Source organism: Hibiscus syriacus, unplaced genomic scaffold (genome assembly GCF_006381635.1).
Source record: "Hibiscus syriacus cultivar Baekdansim isolate YM2019G1 unplaced genomic scaffold, ASM638163v2 tig00111356_pilon, whole genome shotgun sequence".
In the NCBI taxonomy this organism is placed as follows: domain Eukaryota; kingdom Viridiplantae; phylum Streptophyta; class Magnoliopsida; order Malvales; family Malvaceae; genus Hibiscus; species Hibiscus syriacus.
Window position 1 is genome coordinate 1402210 of NW_024063068.1, and position 6000 is coordinate 1408209.

The following is a 6000-nucleotide window of genomic DNA, read 5'->3' on the forward strand; positions in this document are numbered from 1 at the left end:
CGGTTATTTTTTTAGATCTAAGCCAGTCTAGTGGTTTTTAGGGAGAAATAAGGTAGGATTTGGCCTGGGGAGATTTAGGGCTTTATTTTAGGGGTATTTTTATAAATCCGGCCACCCTCGGCGGTGACCGACGGCGGTGATTGGCGTCGAAAATTGTAGCCGGCCAGAACTCGGCGATAACCTTTTAGAGATAAGGCAGAGCTTCTCTCTCTAAGAGAGAGAAGCTAAAAAATGAAAATGAGAGGAGATGGCCATTTAAGGCCGGTTTTAGGGAATTTATACCCCTCCCTAACGACGCCGTTTTGGGGAGGGGTATATGCGTAATTTCATAATGGACGAATTATTCCCGTAATCCTTTATGTTTTGCAAAATTTCATTTTAGTCACTATAGTATGTGTTCATGCATTTTAATTTTGTTTTATAATTTTGTTTTATTTATATTTTAGTCACGATTTAGTATTAATAAATATTTAGGGTAAAACAACCTATTCAGTCTCTTATAGTTTTAATAATTTTTATTTTAATCCTGTATTAATATTTTATGGCTAAATTATAGTTTTAATATTTATATTTTATGATATTATTGATTATTTCCATTAATTTTGATATTTTATAAATTAATCACTAATTTTTTTATAATTCTCAATTTTGACTATGAATTTTATATATTTATGGATATGATTTAATTGATTTAATTTCAATTATTTTTATTTAAAAACTTTCTCAAATTTATTGTAAATTAGCTATTCACGATTAATTTGCTTTAAATGTTTTAGTTTCCTTAATTACTTGTAATCTTAATATTTGTGTCTTTGACTTTATTTCTCATTTTAATTTTCTTTTCATTTATTTATAATTAGTATCTTAAATTTACTTTCCATTCTATCCATTTTTAATCATAATAGAAATTAATACTATTTGACTTTATTATATAGATATTAATTAGATATAAATTTCTTTTGAGTATTTATTTAATTCATTTGCCTTTCTTATATTTACTCATGGTGTTTCATTATTAATGTAACATTAAGTGGGTTGATACTATATTTTTAATTTCTTTTATTTTGATCATTATTTAATTAAAATTTTATTTTGTTTTTATTACTTTCAACATGTTTAAATTATTACTTTATTTATTATTATTTTTATCTTAGTCATATAAATATATATTTAATTAAATAATAATGTTTATTTATTTTTAATATCAAAGAAAAGGACAGTCTTAAAGCAACTAGATGTCCTATTCTAGTATTTTAAATAAATAAATATCTTACTTATAAAAACCAGAAAATACATATTGTTTTATTTAAATTATTTTCTTAGAAAAATAATCATATTTTAATATTTATATATTTTTTAATATTAAGAAATGGGTTGTCTTAAAGCACCTAGAAGTCATTTTCTGATATTCTTAAATAAATAAATATCATATTTTTATAAATTATATATACTAATTTATTTTAATTATTTTTATAGAAATATTTTATTAATATTTTTTTTAATATTAACAAATGGGCTGTCTTAAAGCACATAGAAGTCATTTTCTGATATTTCTAAATAAATAAATATCTTATTTATAAAATAATATATATATATATATATGTTAATATATTTTCTTAAAATGATAAATTTGAAATAACAGGATTATGAATTAAATATATTTTTGAATTTTTAAAATTTCCAATAATAGAGACAATTTATAAGTAATGAGTGCTAATTTTGGGCGTTGTGGGGTGTTAATCATTCCCCAAATGTAATCGACCACGAATCCCTTTTTATTATTAAAAAGAACGAATTTTTGGTTAAAATGCAGACCAATTTATCTGTTAACTGATGTTTTCTTAAAACTCTTTTAAAAGATAAATTTTAGGTATTCGACCTATCTGACCCAAAAGGCCGATGACGACTCCCAAAATATTTTTTTAATCAAATCATTTATTTATTCACCTTATTTTTTCCGCCAAGTAAAACATTCGTATCCGGGCGAAAACTGGTTACGACAATACTTATGAATTATCATCGTCCGACTGATTCGATTTATGTTTATGGTATTATCTTTTCAAAAACAATATGCAAAAAAAAAATATATTAACTTGTACTTTTCATTATTTAAATCATATAAATTCACATTAACTCGTACTTTCCATTATAGCCCAATGTATTATAACCAAGAATATCAGGTACGTGAGTCTAATCGAGTGTGAGCACTATAATGCACTTAAATGCACCTCGTATATATATATATATATATATATATATATATATATATATATATATATATATATATATATATATATATATGCATTTGAAATTGCCTCGTAGAATTGAACTCGAAAGTTCCTCGTAGTATTGTACTCGAAAGTGCCTCGTAGGATTCCACCAGAGGTACCATATAAACATGTATCATATAGTCCCTCCACCTCATTGCATGTCATTTGTACCTCACACTCTCAATATATACAAATTGGGCTTTTATCAAAATTCATAAATCATTTCTCATGTAAACTCATCCATATATATAAAATAAAAATCTTATAAAACTATATATTGGGTAATTCATGCCCGAGATCATTCAAATCATTAAATAAAATACCATATAAAAATAGATTGGATAATTCATACCAAAATCATTTAAAAACGATTCAATAAATAAGCCAATATAAAAAATATATCATAAAATAATTTAAATCATTTTTATTCGAAATCATTCGAGGTTGGCTCATTGTAAGCCATCCTCATGTCATTTATAAAATAAAGCAACCTTAAGCTTTCCTAACACTTCAGGAATTGGAATCAAAACCATTCATAAATTGAATGAAATAACCAACTAGAAAAGAATCTCACCTTAAGTATGAAGCTCACGTTGAGAGGAAGAAGAATGATGAAGAGTTTTCTGGAAACCTTTTCTCTTCCTCACCTTATCTTCACACAACTATATAAACTAACCATAACAAATTTTTTAATTCATTTACTTGTCAAATGACCATTATGCCCTTCCAACCACCTTTCTTATCTATTTAGTCTTACACCAATATTTTCCAATTAAGTCCCTGAACTTTTCAATTTTTTGAAATTGAACACAAAATTTAAAAAACGTACATTTTAGTCACTAGCCTAGTTTTTAGGATGTTACAAATCTTCCCCTTAAGAAATTTCGACCTCAAATTTTCACTGCACAAATAGATGAAAATACTGTCTACACATATCTTCTAATGTTCTCATGTTGCTTCCTCTACTTTAATCTTTCGTATTTACCGTTAATAAACTAGGCTTTTCACTCCTTCAATTCTTCACCTACATTCAACATTTATAAATCCATATAATGTCATTCATCATGTAGACAGTAACCCCAATCCTTACTACTCAAGATCATGAGTCAGTTGATTTCTTTCATCATTCTTTAATTTCCTTACAACATAAACCAAACCTTTATTCTAGTATCATTTAGAAAATAACATGCATATCCTTAACAACTTGATCAAAGAGAATATAGTCATTTGATTGTATCTTAAACTTCATTAATACATATAAATAAATCCTTATCTCTCTGACTACGTCTACCTGACCAAGAAACACAACCTTAAATCTTCATCGGATATGATTAAGACATACACCTTACGAAATCAAACAATCTTTTCATATAACCTTATGTACATTTCTAAAAAATGTTAACCTCGTTATATAAAAAAATTGCTGACTTAATTAATTTCTTCATAAACGTCCAAATTTAGCCTCCAAAGAAATTATGATACAAAATTCATAACAACTCTTCCTCGTTACCACTGAGAATTTAAAATTTCTCTTACTTCTATATCAAACTTATAATCTACACCTCAATATAACCATTGCCATACTTTATCCTTTAAACTCCATCTTTTAATTTCCTTATCTATTTATTCCTCCAAAAATCAAGAGATCCTTGTAACATAGGTCATATCTTTTCCTTCATGCTCCCATACTCATTTCATATCACTTATACTTATCTATAATTACCAATTTTTATCACATATTCATAACTTTGATAGTTAACACTACTTGCACAAAACCTTCTTCTTTATCTTTTTTTATACTTGCATTTTCTCCACTTGATTCATCAAGTGCCAAATTCAAATACTCAACTAATCCATTTAAAATATTTCTTATACTTCAATTTACATAATTTCTAACAGAACTTTTAATCCAATTTCTCAAAGTTTATCTTTAAACTTGACTTCTTATCAATTAACCACTTCTTGGAACGAGTATATATTCAAAACCAGCAACAACTCTTTTAATCTAAGGTGTAAACGCTAAATAACCAATCATATATATCTTTTTCAATCGAAATTAGCTCAACATCAATTTACTCAACTTATCAACCCCACAGTCTTACTCATATACGGTGCAGTTCCCTTGGTTCAAACTCAAAAATTCTAACTTCATTTGTCTTATAAACTGATCACCGATGTACTTATTCTTGAACTCTTCTAAAAACAATAACCACATCACTTGATATTTTAACATTTTCATGATGACATTTATCCACTATACTCTAGCTTGTCCGCGTAGCAAATAAACTACTCTACTTCAGAGCAATGGAGACCCTCTAACGTTATTCTAATGTATTTTCATCCTTCTGTAAACAACCCCTGATCTTATAAAGGCATTCCCTGAGGTGTCCGCTCTTCATCCTTCTTGGCTAGGGCAGGTGAATTGCTATCACCATCAGGTCTATCACATCTCGCTTCACTTTGAAAACTCTCATTATCAGACATCTAATATAATATAACAATCTTACTTTAAAAACAAGACATTACAGTCCTTACACTATCATATCATAAATTTTTCTTTTCGTTGGCATGTAGACATTTTAAGACTCATTTGACTTCTGTTTAAGCCTAGAGTCGGCTAAACCTTAGCTCTGATACCATTAAATGTAACACCCCTAACCCGTATCCAACCTGAATACAAGTCCAAGGTGTCACATTGACTTTTCAAATCATTTATTTTTACATAATAGCTGAAAATTCAAATTCATATTCAAATAAACTAAATAGTTTACATTAAATACATTCATATTGTTTTACAAAACCAATTAGAGCATAATCGACTCAAATCTTTTATTACATGCCAAATACATTCATTATAACAAAATACATATAATTCAAATTCTTTTCTGATATGATCTTTGGAAATGAGAAGCTAACCTGACTTGCCTATCTTTGCTCCTCTTGCATCACGAAACCTACATGTGAAACACTCACACGCTAAGTCATTAACTTAGTGAGACATACAAAACGTCTAATGGAAACTTTAATTACTTAACAACGCATGAACATTTCATACAATAACATCATACAAAACCATAACATATTTCATATAACAAAATGCATACCTGTACATATACCCTTATTATCATCATCAACATCATTATCTACATTATTATCTTTAATCCATTTAAACATACAATCTTGTCATTAACCTTTTGAATATTTTATCAACTTTTGGCTTCTGGTATCGATACTGTTCATCCAGTATCAATACCCCTACCTAATATCATCCATTTTCTCTTTGAAGTATCGGGACTGGATGAACAATACTTTCTTATTTTAACCCGAAAATTAACTAAACTTACTTAAATTTTCATCTTTGACCTCTTTTTAAACCTTTAAACTATAACATACTTATTAAAACTAACTTACAACACCTTAACACACTTTAACATCTAAAATTCCCATTGAACACTTAGAACCAAAAATCATACCAATTATTCAACATGTTCTAAATCTCTTTTTAACACTTTAGATTTCTTATTTCAGCTCATGACAAGTCAAATTTAACTTGAAAATTCACTTACAAACTCTTTCTCAACAATTCACTCAAAAACCCTTTAAAATCTTTTATAACTTATCCATGCTTGAGTTTAAAACAACTTAAGCTTTCCTAACACTTCAGGAATCAAAACCATTTATAAATTGAATGAAATAACCAACTAGAAAAGAATCACACCTTATCTATGGA